The sequence below is a fragment of the Stegodyphus dumicola genome, chromosome X1 (genome assembly GCF_044657685.1).
Source record: "Stegodyphus dumicola isolate Sdum_Otavi_A_Nest chromosome X1, ASM4465768v1".
Classification (NCBI taxonomy): domain Eukaryota; kingdom Metazoa; phylum Arthropoda; class Arachnida; order Araneae; family Eresidae; genus Stegodyphus; species Stegodyphus dumicola.
The window spans coordinates 233,911,678-233,928,483 of NC_140780.1; the positions used below are offsets into that span (position 1 = coordinate 233,911,678).

At 33.6% G+C, this 16,806-nt stretch overlaps 1 protein-coding gene across 2 annotated transcripts in view; it reads right to left on the bottom strand.

Moving 5' to 3' along the window:
• Window positions 1-16,806, bottom strand: part of LOC118193902 (protein brain tumor-like) — a 102,569-nt gene that overhangs the window by 42,482 nt on the left and 43,281 nt on the right. The window contains exon 1 of one of the 2 annotated variants that reach the window (XM_085807130.1): window positions 1,329-1,489. The exons of the other annotated variant lie outside the window; for it this stretch is intronic. The gene's annotated coding sequence lies outside the window, so the exon portion shown is untranslated. Of the gene's footprint in view, window positions 1-1,328; window positions 1,490-16,806 lie in introns of those variants that run through there. 2 annotated transcript variants of the gene reach the window in all.

Consider the following 16,806-nt stretch of genomic DNA (forward strand, 5'->3'; position numbering starts at 1 on the left):
AAAAAAGGGGGGACCGTTCTATATCTCCCGTCCCATTGGGCAGATTGACGAAATTTAAAGTGCGTTTTTTATGTCTCAAAAGCGAAACTTGGATTAGATTTATATATATCGTCCCAACAATTATTTTGACACAAAATTGGACTTTCTCAAAATAACATAACATTTTTTCTTCCATATCTCTATTTTACGCCTTAAACTATGCCTAAATATTAAATTTTGTAAAATTTGGTGAGAAACTTACCGCGAAATGTTAAAATTTGTCTTGGCGCACTTTTTTCAATTTGCGCCAAGAATAATTCACTTGGCGAAATTCTTAATTTATAGCAACTTACTTTAATTTCCCCCTTTTTTTAATCGTGCACTATCGGAAAAAAAAAGGTGCTTCGTTCGCACTTTCAAATAATTTTAACAAAGTGCGTAAAAAATATTTGGGATTATTATCGCTTATAACAAATATGCTAAATTTCAAAACGCATCAGTATATTAAATTCCCGTATATCTTCGGAAGATTTGAAAACTGTTGATTTTTTTTCAGGTGTGCCTATTTTAAGGTAAAAATTTTATAGGTTGTGTTTCACAAATATATTCGAAAAATTACTAAAAAGTACAAATTATAAAAATAAATTAGAAAATATCTGCGAATTTTATTTCGCTTGAATGTAAATTTGGAACTTTGAAAGAAGGTACTCTGTAAGTTTAATAAAGAAAAGAAAAGAAAAAAAAAAAAAAAAAAAAAGATTTCGCGCTTTCGAAACATGAAAAACGTAAGTTAAATTTTTGTCAGTCCGCCCAGTAGAACGGGAAATATCCTGTTCTACTGGGCGGATTGACAAAAATTTAACGTGCGTTTTTCATGTCTTTGTATGTGTAAGGTGCACAACATCGGCTTCTTAGTAATTTCTAATTCCTTGACATCATACCAATACTGTCTAGGATTTGTACATCTCCTACACAAACAGAAAATGTGATAAAGTACAATAAACAGAAAATGAATTAAAAAAATTACTGTTGTAGACTTATTTTACTGTATATGATAATACAGTTGTCAATCAAGATTGTGATATCAGTTCTATACATAAAAAATATCAAACACGCACTCATATCTTTTCCTGCTTAGCTAGGGAATTAAACAGAATTATTTTAAATCCCTAATGAATATTTGTTTTTTAAAAGGAGAACAGAAATTCTTTTCCAGGCATATTTTAACGAAATTTTTGTATTTAATAAGAATGGTCGAAATGCTTTTTAATTAAGATAGTATTTTAACAATTTCACGTAGGTATTAGGTGAATCAAAATAAAACGAAACAAATAAATAAAATTACTCACTCCAAAACCACACAACAGAAGATATTTTAAGAAATCAGACACTTGAATAATGTAAACATCTCAGTACTACCGCTGCCATACTGGTCGACTTTTAATTCAATTTCTTTTCCGGTCGTCCATTTTCGACAAGCAAAAAACCGTTGCCAAACAGTATGATTTAGCCCCAATCTCTAAATATTATAAAAGGAAGAGTCTGTCTGTCTATCTCAACGAGAGAAAATTTCTTTCAGGTTTCTACTCTGTCAGGCCCCACATGGGATCACATCAGGAACTGGCAAGAGCAGGACTTTAATTTCCTGCCGAAAGCCAGTATAACCGCAAAGTTCCAAAGTTCTATCTGTGTGTGTGTGTGTGTGTGTGTGATTCATTCGTGCTGCGCATTGACTAAGCTACGAAATTTGGTGCGCAGGTGTATCTAGACAAGAGCCAGTGCACCTCAAAGCGACTTTTTTTTAAAAATTGGAATGAATTTTTTTTTATTTTATGTTTTTTGGTGAAATTGCATCAGACATAATGAACATACTAGCAACAATGGCACTCAGCCATTGTTGCTGATGTATCACTGTTGCCACTCGGAAAAATGAGGGCGAAAATTAGCGTTTTAATAATTTTTAATTAATATCTTTGATTTTAACCTTTTTTTTTTTTTTTTTTTTTTCCTTTGAAAAACGTGGATGTCGACCTTTTCCAGGACCCAGAAAAGAATTGTAGAAAGGTTTGGTGAGGATAATTAGTGAACAAACACATACTTTCTCGCTATGCTATGTATACTGGACTGCGAACTGTTTTCTCTTGAAAATATGAGATATAATATTATTAATTACACTTTCCCTTTTCAGATTTTTTTTTTTTTTTGTTTCTTTCATGTTATTTATTGCATATTTCACTGTTAAGATATTGAAAAGTTGTGCATGTTTTTTTTAGGAAACAAAGTTCTTAACTTCCTCTATATCATTTGAATTCTTAAGATTTTGCAACGGGAAGTTGGTTAATTTATTTATTAGGATAACTAATATTTGTATTAAGGGATATTGCTTATTTCATGTAATGTTTTTATATATAATACATTTTTATTGAATTTTTTGTTTGTTTTTTGATAAAGTTGTTCTGCAAAGTAAAAGTGTGCAGTTTTTAAATTTAATATTTGGTGCTCTCTTTAGGCGTTTTCCCGGTAAATTTAAATCAAGATTGTGATTTAAAAGCCAGACGAAGGCTGGTCGCGTAGCGGCTAGTATAGGACAAACGTGATGTCATAAGATCCTGGCCTCAATATAGTGTATCCCTATCAATTTTCTATATGTAAAAGCCGTTAACTTGTTCCTGTTACCTAATTAAGTATTATTACTGAACTAAGTAAAGAACAATTTGTTTCTTTCGCTGGAATGATTATAGCAAGTTTGGCAGGATGTCCGCCAACTTTTATTTTTAAAAGTAAATATGTACGTCCGATATTAATTTGCCATTAAAAGTTCCAGGGAAATAAAACAACTCATTACAAACAGCAAAAACTTTACGCATGGATACACAAATATTTAATTTGCGATTTTTCTACAATCTTGTTTTAAGCCTTTCCTTACTTTGTTGCAGTCAACCAGCCATTAAATAACTAGAGTCATCAGTGGTAAAATGGCTGATACCAGGATTGTTGGTCGTGTCGTCGAAAGTTAGATTTTCTTGAAGATTGTTATTTCGCTAGTTAGCCACAATACACGATTTTAAATGCTTACTTTTTTGGTAAATTACTTATTTTTTGTTAGAAGTATTGCTTAGTGCCTAAGCATTGATGACATACTATCTCTTGCATTCTCAATTTTATCATGGTTCAGAACGTTAAGTTAGGTTATTTAATTACGGCAAAGCCTCGAGGGCTATCTGCCTAGGCGAGGGATGCCTTCGTGGAGGACTTTCTACAGAAAACTGGCTCGTATACATGTTACACATGGGGAAAACCACGAAAACACCCATGCAGCCAGCCCGTTCGCGGCATGGTTGTATTTGTCCATCCCCTCATAGGAGGCAAAGGTGGCTCACCTATTACATTTCTCCATAATAAAGGGGCCACCGCTTCGACTAACGTCTATGGACGGTGTGTGCCCGCCATTGGGGGCAAACAAATCCGCCACCTGTCCACAGAGACTTTTAATGAAGTCGGATTTTTGGATTTGGATTATTCAGTTATGGCAAAGCACACGAGGGCTATCTGCCTAAGGGGAGGGATGCCTTTCGTGGAGGACTTTCTAAGGGAAACTGGCTCGTATACACGTTACACATGGGGAAAACCACGAAAACGCCCATGCAGCCAGCCCGTTCGCGGGATTCGAACCTCAGACCGAACTACCAGTGTTCAGCGTCTTTACCGCTCGGCCGCTAATGGGCCCTTTAATGAAGTCGGACTATCACAGAGATTACCACACAGCCATTAACAAATCCGTTTCTTTTTAAGAATAATATCATAAGAAAAATATGATACAAATTCTCAACAAGTTTAATTTATATTGGTGTTGAAAGAATATATCGTAAAAGTAACATCTGCTTTATTCATTTCAAGCGAGCACGTTCCTAGGCCTTAAAATTATTATCTATTACGAGCGAACTTAAAAGAATCTGTCTTTGCATGAAGTATGTATTACACGTGTAATATCTGATTAGTATGTATACATTATGTGACTCTGAGAGAAGTTCTGTTGGTTAGTGCAATGAAAATATCTGCAAGCGAAGTGATTGAGTAGAAGATGTAAATGTGTACAGAAATAAATTACAGCAAATTAAATATGATGCATAAAAAGTAAAATAATGTGAATAAAACGTTAAATTACCGTGAATACCAGCAGATGAAAAGCGGGGAGAGCAGCAGAAGTATAAAATTAAAATATAAATAGCTTGATTATGATGACAGCATGAAAAACTGCAGCGAAAGGTGGCGGTTATGGGGCAATCTTCCCCCGAGTATTACCTTTCATAATGTTGCTTCATTTTGGAAGAAAAAAATAAACTTAATATGGCTAATGAATTAGCAGCACATTAAACAAATCTGCCACAGGGACGAGCAAACTAATGTAGATTTCTGAGGATAGCCAAGAACTATGTCCTGTATCATATTTTCAAATTCACAGTTATCACAATTAATTGCAGAATCCCATTTCTCCCAAATATCTGAAGGAATTTTCTGGCTATTTTAGCACTTAAAATATGTCATGTCAATGTATATAAAATCAATCTGAATCCGCATTTTAATACTAATTTCAAATTCTAGGATTTAACATAAAATCCTAGAATTTGAAATTAGTATTAAAAATACCTTCCGAAATTTAATCTAAAATGCAATTTAAAATATTATTTTTGCTTGGATTTCATTGCTGTATACGCTACTAATGCACTCTTTAGCGGTGCTAAAAATTTTAGTATTTGAATGCTATATGTCACACTTTTTTTAAAACGACTTGGCAACTGCTGTATGTTTACTGGGAAAAAAACTTGAAACGGAAGATTTCGGGGGACGGGATTTCGGATAATAGAAGATTTGTAAGAAACAACGCGTCAGTTTTTCAGTTTAAGAAAAATGCATGTGTCCAGAAATTTAAATGTTACTTTTTAATGTTAACCTCGAATAAGCTATGTTATGAAAATACGAATAAATTTGCGATATTTATATTCTTTAATGCTTACGTCGGGTTCATTCGAATACATCTCACAGATTAACTTCCGCTGAAAAAAATAACAAGTTCGAGATGCAAAGAGAGCTTTCGTTTCCAGTACTGCTATCCAATGTTGGCAGATCATAGATTTTTTGCAAATTTTCTACTTTTCACAAACTTGTAACTAAAATTTATGCTTATTTCTACTCCATAATTTCCTTGTGCTTCTTTTGCTACCTCATCTTCTTTTAATGTTTTATAAAATGCATATATTTTAATATAATGTACCTATTAAAATTAATTTTTAATAAACAGTAATAATTTATTTAGGCTTAATGGCAACTGCTAATCCTGCGATCATCATAGAGCATAAATTAAAGCTGCTTTAACCGTGAAGTAAAATAAGCACGTGCTTAAGCAATACCTTCTAGATAATCTTGGAGACGATGTTGGATTAGGGCATTAAGAAAAAGGAGACACCTAAAAAAATTTTTCATTGTTAGTTTAATCGTATAATGTATAGTACAGCTAAATCAAGAGAGAGGAGTGAGGGAAAATCAACATATAAATGTGATTCCGTGATAGCGACTTTACTACTCGGCCAGTGTCAACGAGCTAGCTGCTTAGTTGGATTTTTCTATGAGTAATGTGAATATGAATCAGCTTTTCTTAGAAAGTCCTCCACGAAAGCATCCCTCCTCTTAGATCAGTGCTTGTGAGTTTTGCCATATACAATTAACCTGACCTACTTTAGCTAAACAATTCTGGCAACCGATGCTACTACCACCAAGAATAGTGTTTTGTTCCCGTGTCGAAACGCGGAACTAAATATTGGCAAGACTCGCAAGTCTTTGTAGTTAAAATACAAACCAAGGCTTGAAAATTGAATAAATGAATTGAAGTCTGCTACTTAGGTTTCCTATAGTAACGAAATGAAAATTCTTTTTTGAAAACAGTATTCTGCCAGACGTAAATAACTGACGGACTTCTAAATACTCCCGCTTCATGCAGAATTGCAATCTGTATGGTTTTTGTCAATGTATCATATTTCGTCTATAAGATAGTGCCTTAAAAATCAGATCAATGAGAGACGTATAAAAACAAAGGCCTTTTATTGAAGAGGCAACAATAGGCCTTTTTAAACTACTTAACTGGAAGCATCTCTCTTTCCAGTTCATGAAACCGAGAAGCGTGAGATATCTTGCTAAAAGGACATTCTAAAAACAGCTGAGCTTTTATTCGCGACATAGAAGTAACTAAATAAATGATGAAAGTAAAGAACCAAACTGGAATGGTGCAAGTCGCCTTCATACTGATACAGTACAATAACATAAATACTATTACTAGTTTTCCATCCTTCAACAGAGTCCACCAGCGGCTGAGTGGTAAGATCGATGAATACTGTTACTTCGACGCGGGTTCAAATCCCGCCGAACGGGCTGGCTGCATGGGAGTTTTCGTGGCTTTCCCATGCGTAACATGAATACGAACCAGTCGCTCTTAGAAAGTTCTCCATGAAGGGGGGGGGAAATAGTTTTTGTGTGCTTTGTCATAATACAAATAATTTAGACTGCCCCTTTCTCCAATCCAAAAACTTAGTTTTGAGGTTAGACGAGGTTGAATTACTAGTAATCAGGGATCTTACCATTCTGCCACTGATGGAGTTTTTTTTTTAGTAACAGAATTGACATATAAGTAATATCTCGTGCAAATTAATTTGCATTTACCCTTGATATAACTTAGAATGCTGTGAAATAAAAATATTAATAAACTGAAAAGTTATATTTATAGAATTTAGGTTTTATCACTATTATACATAGAAACAACATTTTTTAATACTCGAAGCACGTAAAGTAACATTTCTAATGTAATATCACTTTATTTCTACATATAACCTTCAGGTTTGAGATGAGTAAACGAATTCTGATGATTTGAAAATGCGCAAGCAAAACTGTTGGCAAACGTTGCGGGAAAAGTCATCTGAGAAAGACGTCACTTATGTTTTTATGACGTTACTGAAATTATACGAATAAATATGTAGTTTGATACGCTACAACATAATTTATTTCCCTTTCGACAGATATAATTAGAAGAGTTCTTCATATATGTAAAAATTAAAATATTTATCTCAGAGATACTATTTGCGCATATCTAACTGTAGGCCCCAGCAACTCAGCGTTTAGAATCAGCACTATGCAAACTTTTACGAATCATAATTAATTGTGATAATATCTTTCGGCAAAGTTGAAATAGAGGGAAAATTTTCTATTCCTAATAACTACTTGTTTAACATTGAAATACTAAAAAACTTGAAGCAAATCCTTACCTTTTGTTAGACGTTACTAGTCGAATCTAACAAATCGTCTGTTACTAGAACACTGAAATTAAGTAACGAATGGACACTAAACATAGAACTATTCTTTGCAACGTATACCTGAATAAGAAATCACTTCGCTTATTTATATTTTAACTCTCCCATGCCGATGAACATGCACCTTCCGACCCAGCACGCAACAATCTATGAATACCGACTTTTTAAACTGGAAAAAAAAAAAAAAAAAAAAAAAAAAAAAAAAGAGAGCTAAATCAAAATTTCATGTTTTCCGCAGACTACCCGATCCAACCCTGACCTTGAAATGTGAACGCCCTCTCACTACAGGGGCTATGCTGACCATTGGCATCTGCTGCTAAGACATCAAATTTCGGCGTAAACAGAAAAAAAAAGGGGGGGGTAGCACCTACATGCCTTCGATTTCGAGGAGGATACAAACTTCTTCCTTTCGACACGTTAACCGAAATACAGTGGGTTTGTACGTGATCAGTTGTTGGTCTACCATATATTATTTCGCTCGGCAAATATTCTTGTTACGGATAATTCGAAACCATTATACAATATTTACATTCCTAAGTACTGTTCCTCAATTACATATAATTATTTTATTTTAACCACGTTTGATAAAATGTAACTCTTTTTATAAACTACATTGTTAGCCATTGGCAATAAAACATAACGACCCCCACCACCATTGGCAACTGCTACTTTTTCAAATATTACTTCGAACAGAACTTGAAATAAAATGAATAATGCGACTGATAACTTAAAATACAGGGAAAAAAAAGGCCAAAAATAAAACATCCTACGACAAGATAATTCACTCACAAGAAAATTTATTACCAAAAAACTGTTCATAGAAATGATAGACAATGGGAGAAAAATCCCTCGAATTTTTATAAAAGCAATTGTAATTATTTACATAGCATCTAAGATATTTAAATAATAATATTTTTTTAGAGTAATGTAGAGAAAGCTACACATAATACACAAAATAACACACGCAAAGTTATCTCTGCTAAGCTTTTATTTCTTAAGTTTTGTTCACCTCAGCACTTACGTTTGAAATAAATGCAAATAATTCTGTGATGTGATTTAAATTACAAACTGCTGTGATTACTTTCCAATGAGATTCTAGATTCCAATCAGAACTATCTGAAAATAATCCGTATAAAAAGATCTCTTTGAAAGAGCTAAATTTATGCACAACTTGATGTAACTCTTTACAGCTTTTAATAAAGAAAGTGTTAAATCATGGTAGGATTTAACCCTCCCTACTAAGTATCGGATTTAAATTTGAAGGTGAAGGACGAAGACATTTGATTGTTGTGAAGCACGCAAAGCTATCCGTAGAAGTTAGCTATATGCGTGGACGACTTTTGAACAAGAAACAGGTTTGCTTAAAAAACATAATACATATCATTCGCAATTTCAGACTTTAAAATATGAGCGATAATTTAGAAATAGCTATGATTTAACTATTAAATTTGAACTGAAAAAAAAAGCTTTTCAAAATAGCAAAGGATATTACGGAAATATTAAAGCAGAAGAAATATGATTAAATGAAAACAGTAATTGCATGCATTTTCAAGAAACAAAATTTTAATTTTTAACAAGTTCTGGTATATCTGACGATAAACGATTAGATATCCAATATGAATTTATGTATTACATTAATTTATCTGAACTCTCATAAATAAAAAGAATTAATCCTGTTTCCGGAGCTTTCAAATTTTGGCGACTTACCAAAAGTGACCGCGGGATCCTTTCCCATATTTTGGGAGCTTCTGTATTACACTGCTCAAATAAGAGAAATATTTTAAATTATTCTACAGTAACTTGAATTAAATCTTTGAAACCAACAAACTTATCTTTAGTGACCAACAAATCGGTCAATAATTTTTTTCATTTATTTCGATGAATGCAAGTATGTTATAGTTTATCATTCTGATCATTCAGATGTTTTATTTCACAATTACTATCTATATAGCTTGAGGCTAGGAAAAAAAACTTCTTTTCGGTACGGTAAACCTTATCAGATTTCTACGATGACATTTGGGGTGTATTAATATGGCACTGGCTTCATTCATGCATATAATTCAGAGATCACTTAAAAATATTTTTCTTCATCTAAACTTTGTTTTTCTCGTATCTCGGGAGCGGTCCATTCGTATAAAGCCCTATGGGTAGGGATGTAATGAAGATTGATGAGTTCACGGAAACAGGAAAGCTTTTGACAACTGTGCAAACAAGAATCGAGAAAACTCGAAGACACTGGTAAAAAAACATTCTAAATATGAGTATATGAAATATTTTCACCACATTACATATTTTTAAAGTAATTAAATGAGGGAAAGTTTTAGCTAAATTTTAGAATATTTTAATCGGTTTAGTTTTTAAAAATTGATTTTTCGATCTAAATTTAGAACACGAAATTTTTTTTTGAAGATAAGGATTCATTAATTTTATCTATAATGGTTTCAATTCTATTGTAAGATATTGAAAATTAACATGTTGAATATTAAAAGCATATCACATTTTCTGTCAGTTTCACAAAGATTAGAAACGACAACAGATAGTTCGGTTCAGTAACTACAGCAGATAGTAACTATAACAGTATGGTTCCAAATTGTGACTAACCTTCAATCGAGCTTTTAAATTAAAAGATTCTTTGAACAAAATTTTCTAAGAAAGACGTTCATTTTGCATTGCCACTTAACAATTTTTTTCAGAATTTTTTGAGTTATACCAACTGTAGAGTAACAATGTATTTGAAACAATGAAAAGCAAAAACATACATACCTTCTAGAAACAGCAGATCTGGCTTTAAAATTTTGATAACGTTGAACAAGTAAAATTAAAAACAAAATGAATCACGAATAAACACAATGTTATTCCAGATTTAAGTAAAATTCACACCAACGCCGTTAAATTTTTGCAGCCATGCTATGCTTTCATCAAGAGCTTCAGAGAAGACGTGCGAACGTGTAGTGATTGGAGTGCTGTTTTCACTCCCTTAAAAAAAAATGCAGAGTGTGTGGTTTGCAGGTCTCAGGCAGCAAACAATAACGAAATTCTTTGAACTGTCCACGGAAGTAGTTATCGGGGACTAGTGACGCATTCGCCCCTATGTATGAACACAAGAAATTTCGGCATACCTTATCTACAATACATAAGGTCAGGCAAGGGCATGACCTTTCTTACTTGGAAGACAACGGGGTAAGATATAAAACGATTGCAACATTACTTTGCAACTGTGAAAATCCAACGGAAAACGCCATTTGCAAAATGCTTCAAATGATAAAATTCCATTATTTCGAATCAGTAGAAAATCGGACAATTAAAATACATTTAAAAATTCCTGTATAAACACTATTATGACAACACTACCAAATTTGAGGTTAAACTTCTTTGTGTGCGATAGTTCATGCTTAACTTAGAACGGTTAGGCAGTCTGAATACGCGAAAGCACACGAAAGTTAGGAAGTGTGGATGCTTTGTGGTGGATTTACTGAGAGACTGACTCGTATTCATGTTACACGTGGGAAAATCACGAAAATCAACTATGCGGCCAGTTCATTCGCCTGGCTGACAAAATCTGAAAAGTATTTGTTTTACTGATTACACAGTCTACATTTCACAAATCCGAATATTCCAGATTTCAGAAAGTAAAAATATTCTATATTTAACATATTCAGCTATTAAGATAAAAGGTACTCTTAATTTGAAATGAACCAAACAGATTATTAATTATCGAACGATTATAATTTTTGATTTAAAAGATGCTTCAGAAGCTAAAATCATATCCTGTTTGAGGAGTATTTCAAAAAGAAGTTCCGTAAATAGAAAAAAATAATACGTCATTTTACTATTAATAAAACAATAAACTTTGATTTTTTAATTTGTGTAATAGTTAATAGAATAAAATCGAACTAGCATAAAATTTGTTTCCAGTGCAATTAGCGAAACTGAAAACTTTTCATTCAAATTAAAACCGTTCCGAGTATGGAAAAGTATAATATTTAACTCAGAATGAAATGTTTTTCTCATACTTAAGACTCTACTGACTTAAGTATGAGAAAGATTGTAGACAAACTTTACTGAAATACTGTAGAAAAAGAAAATACATACATTTATACGTATATTTAAGAAATAACGACAAAATATTTACCTCCGAGTATGCAGAAACCTATTGATCTTAATGGTAATTGACTGAATGCTTTGGGGAAGGGGGATCACTGCTTCAAGGGAGTGTATGAGAAAACCAGTTCGGGCCTCTACTCTTTTTCCTCCCTCTATGTTCAAATATGTGGAGTTGTGAGATGGGGGGACAACATCTCATGCAGTTCCAAATCAAAGAGTATTAATTCTTCCCAGAATTTTGGTAATTGTCAGCGTAACCTTTAATATAAACATATGTATTACTAAATTCTCTAAGAAACAGGCAACGGTTACTTCATAGGCAGCAGATCAATAATATTGAAACTCAGAACAAAATAATAAGCACCAAATTTTTACTATTATTCATTTTCTGAGCAAGTACTGTAGAGACATTAGGTATTTCTTGAAAATAGGAGAGATGAAAAAGAGGAATGCCCGCGCCGGGACTCGTACCACGGACCTCTCGAATACGCGCCGAGTGTGCTGACCATTACACCACAAAGGCATGCTAAGAAGGCGGAAGAAATACCTTATATACCCCCTTTTAAAGGGCGACTGGGGATTAGGAGACCTAATCGCCAAATCCTGGTGGTGGAGAGTCATCATCCATCACCTTTTTTAATTCGGGCATTAGGCTATTCGATTTTTTGCAGATACATTAGGCTATTTCGAAGCAGGAAACATGAAAAATGAGCAGTGCCCTCGCAGGGACTCGAATACGAGCCGAATATGCTGACCACTACACCACGAAGGCATGCTAAGAAGGCTGGAGAAATACTTTATAGTACTTCTGGTCAAAATCAAAAACATTAAAAACAAAAAGGTAGCATGGGAAATGTTTAAGTATGAACAGGTTTTAAAAAGGATTCACAGATATTCTATACAACTGAAATTTGATACGGAAGAGGGTTAGGGTATTATATTAATCACATGGGATGCTTTCACTTGAACAATCTTAAATAGACTAAAAGCTATTTTAAATAAAATTAGATGTTTCCAAATAAGTTATATTGGCATTAAAGTCTATAATTTGACTTCGTATATGCCGTACCTAACAGTGTTGGAGACTTTAAAAATACCTTTCAGAAATAGAGGCGTATAAATTCATTATATTCACATAATCTAAATCCTGAAAATCATACTTTGGGGGGGGGGGAGAAATCACTGCTATTTTTGTAATTATAAACATTCGTTCTAGAAATATTGCTAAAGAAGATATCACTAATGAGCTTGCAAATAAAGCGATTACTGAAATTCATCATTGCTAGAGTTCTTTCGTTTCTAGAGTTTCTTTCGTTTGCTAGAGTTCGTTTATCTGTATGCAAATATAATTTACCTTGATAAAGAAAGTGAATAATATAGATTTTGTTTGTTTAATAGAAGTTAGATAAAGAATACGAGGACTGCCTACTTAACAGATGGAATGCCTTCGTAGAGCATTTTCTGAAAGAACTGACTTGTATTCAAGTTATACAAGAAAAAAAAAAAAAAAAAAAAAAAAAAAAAAACAACTAATAACAGTCATATAGCCAGCCTTTTCATTGGGATCTAATTTCTCATCGAGGAACCAAGGCCACTGCTGGACTCCGACATGCTTTTCATAGAGAAATTTGCGAAGGAAACTAGTTAGTGTTTACGTTACATATGGCTTGACAGATTTGTTTATTGATTACAGTAGACAAGATATCTACTTCTTTAAAAATTGGATTAAATTACCGCTAAGCGCGCAATGGTTATATGCATAGGACATGCTTATAACCATTGCGCGTGGAGGACGTTTTAAGGGAAACTGGCTCGTAATTACGCTAAACATGGGCAAAAATCACAAACGTTCCCATGCAGGTAAGATTTTAACCCGTAACGAAGTAATGATACCTCTCGGCTGCTACTAGATGCCCTCTTAGAGAAAATGTGGCAAACTATCAGTATCCGTGTCTTATTCACTCGACTATTGATAAGCTCGTTACGTGAAAGGAAACCTTGGAAAATACCACTACAGTAAACTCATTTTGCGCTAAAAGACCATCACTAGCTGCTTGGAGAGAACTGCTGAACATTGCTGAGCTCGATTCCCAGAGAGCGGACAGTTACATACATTCTTTCGGGTTTTTTCCATATAAGTTAGTTTCTCTCAGAATGTCCTACACGAAGGCGTTTCTTCTAAAGAAGATAACCATCGCAAGCTTTACCGTAATCAATTAACTAATACACCAACCGCCAATGAAAATCGGACCCCCACAAAACCACTAGTGAGAACCTTACGAAAGGATTATAATTTCATTTTTTGATGCAATTTAATTACAGTAGTAATATTCCAGTTTGGACTCTGAACCTGTCTTTGATAAAAATGCACATTTCTAAAAATATTAAGTGGCCTTAGCTACAGAATATCAGCTTTGGTGCATCAGTCGCAAACACATAAATTTTCCTTAAAAATGTTTGAAGTCGAAATTTAAAAGAAGAAAAAAGTGTCTGTGATGAGCACCTCTTTCCCTGTTATCAAAGGAAATAACTTGAAGCTGCTGAAGTCAAAAGATCACTAAATATATATTACGGTATATGTAAAAAAAAAAAAAAAAAAAAAAAAAAAAAACTTCGAAGAACTGGGCTGCGAAATCGAGCTAACCTCTCAGAATAATATGAGTAAGATAGGTATAAACAACCGACATGTTTTCGGTAATATCAAAATTAATTACTTCTAGTTTCCGGCCTACGTAGAACGGACTAATAGTTTCCTGTTTTTCGAACCACTTTTAATGCTGAAATTGCACTTCTTTCGCTCTCCCCCTTCTTATTCTTTTTCTGGGAGGATTTCAGACACGTGCCCAGAAGTTGTTTTGGAATAATGTTTCTTTTGTAAGTAACTTTGATGCAGCCAAAAGGAAACCCCATCTATAAATCATTGTTAATTTTTGAATGTCTGTACATTGATAATTCAAGTTCTTTTTGGAGTTTTGAGGAGTTTATGGCAACCAGAAAAAGGTAGTTAGTTCGTGCTCATCACATAGGCGTTTAGTTTGAAAAAGAAAATAAGAATTAAAAAAACAAAATCCAATAACCGTGGAATTTCTCACCTAGGAGCCAAATTTAAGTTATTTTTAGATGTACCTAGGTGCAATGCCTGAACTCTACTATAAGAAGAGAAATTTCTTGCACAGAAGCAATTTTCTTCACCCAAAGGGAAAAAAATAGGGGCAAAAAATCATTTTGTACCGGGAGGGGCTGTAATCAAGCGGTTCTTACCACCCGTCTGAAAATCCTGCACGTGCCCCAACGAGTAACTCGTCGATCAATAAACACGTGCCAAGTTGGATCGATAAGAAGTTCTCCAGATGGAATGTTATGTTTAGACCCGGTCCCCCACTTCACCAAGATGATATGTGATTTTTTTTTCCTGATTCTTCTGAGAATATTCCTCATGGGCCAAATGACCATAAGTTATTTTACATCGATAATTTTGCGATCGAAATAAGTAAAAATAAGACTCAGCACTTTTTATGTTTATTTTTCGAGATGGTACGCCGCTTGATGATTCTGGGTTCTTACGCAAGATACCAAATTCGGAGTTGCGTCAAAGTCCGGGATTGGGCAGCAGAAACCAATACGCGACTTAAAACATGATGCGCGCGCGCAAGCGGAATGCACAGAGATTTTCGGCGCGAATTCACCTTGCGTGCATTTTTCGTAAACTTTTCGAAAGGGATTTGCAAGTACTTTGCCTAAAGACCTGAGCGTAAGTTAAGTAATTTAGTATTAAAAAAAAAAAAAAAAAAAAAAAAAAAAAAAAACATACAGATTTTCATATTTCATATACAGATTTTTAAATTGTTGTTTCATGTTGTTATTAGAATAATTTGAAAAATATCACACAATTTTCAGATACTGACTAAAGAAGTATTTGTACGACCCCAAAAGAAGTGGGGAAAACACTAGAATGCAGTCCGTAACATTGTTCCCCCCCAAAAAAAAATTTTAGTTCGTTATTTTATTTTATTTATTCCTTTATTTTTAATTAAAGCAGCATTGCAGTAGCCTTGTTAAAGACGAATTCCATTTGAGATTCGTAGGCAAGAGTTTAAAATTAAGCTGTCAGAAAAACGTCCAAAAGATCTGCATTTCAGAGCTTAGAGAATGCATATAACGTAGACATGAATGCCTAGTATTTCGGAGCTTTGCCACCGTATAAAATATTTGTGACGAACACAGTACAACCTATATTCCTACTGCGTTTGATAACTTTTCAATCGGAAATATATATATATGTTGATACACACGTTGAGCCAGTTTTTTTGCACACAACTGCAACCATATCTAATTTGGACCATGTGATAAAGACTGTGTACAGCATATTCAAGATTTTCCCTTGCTTTTTTTTATTATTTATTTATCTACTTTATTTTATTTTTAGTCCAAAGGGATTTGAGTCCCGAAGGACTATTACTTTCGTTTTGGTATTTTGCGTCGGACTCCTATAAATGTCGGTTCACTTTTCAAACCGTTGCCACAAAATGTTAAGAGTCCTGTATTATATTTGAAAAAAAATTAAATAATGAAAATTTATATAAATGTACGTATATTTCTTGCACTGTGATAAACAACGGTATCTAGAGCCATCCAATTTTGAATGACGTAATCCTACTGCGAATATGGGCATTTGAAATCCTAAATTTGGAATTTGTTTTATTATCGATTTCATATTTTGTAAAACTTTAACGAATTTTTGAGTAACGAACTCAACGATTTAAAAATGAGCAATGGCAAAACTCTACGGGATAGAACATGATATTTAATAAATAAAGGTAACACACAAAACGTTAAAAAACGCCCCTTTGGACGTAATTTAAAATCTGAAACATTTCAGATTTTTTTATTTATTTATTTTTTGTATTTTACTTTTTATCTGTTGTACGTACAGGAGAAAAGTTGTTTGCTAATATTGTTCACATTTTTAGAAGAGACGTCTTCATCTGAGAATATTTTTGAAGCGCTTTAACTTTTTTCATTCGTTAGGTTCATTAGGTAAGTCTCTTTAAATATGTTTGCGTGGCGTAGGTAATCTTTATATGACTTATCTGATTGCATCTGCTCACAATGTATTTCCATATTCGCAGAAACTTGATGAATCAACTAAGTATGGAATAGCAATGTAGAGCATTAGGTTATTTTGAAGCAACAGACATGGAAAATGAGCAGTGCCTTCGCCGGGACTCAAACTTGGACCTCTCGAATGTGCGCCGAGTGTGCTACAGGTTACAAGGCATGCTAGAAAGAGGGAGAAAATACCTTATAGCAAAGACACTGAAATGCATTAGGCGTTTTCTGAGATCTTAAAATGTATTCTTGGAGTTTT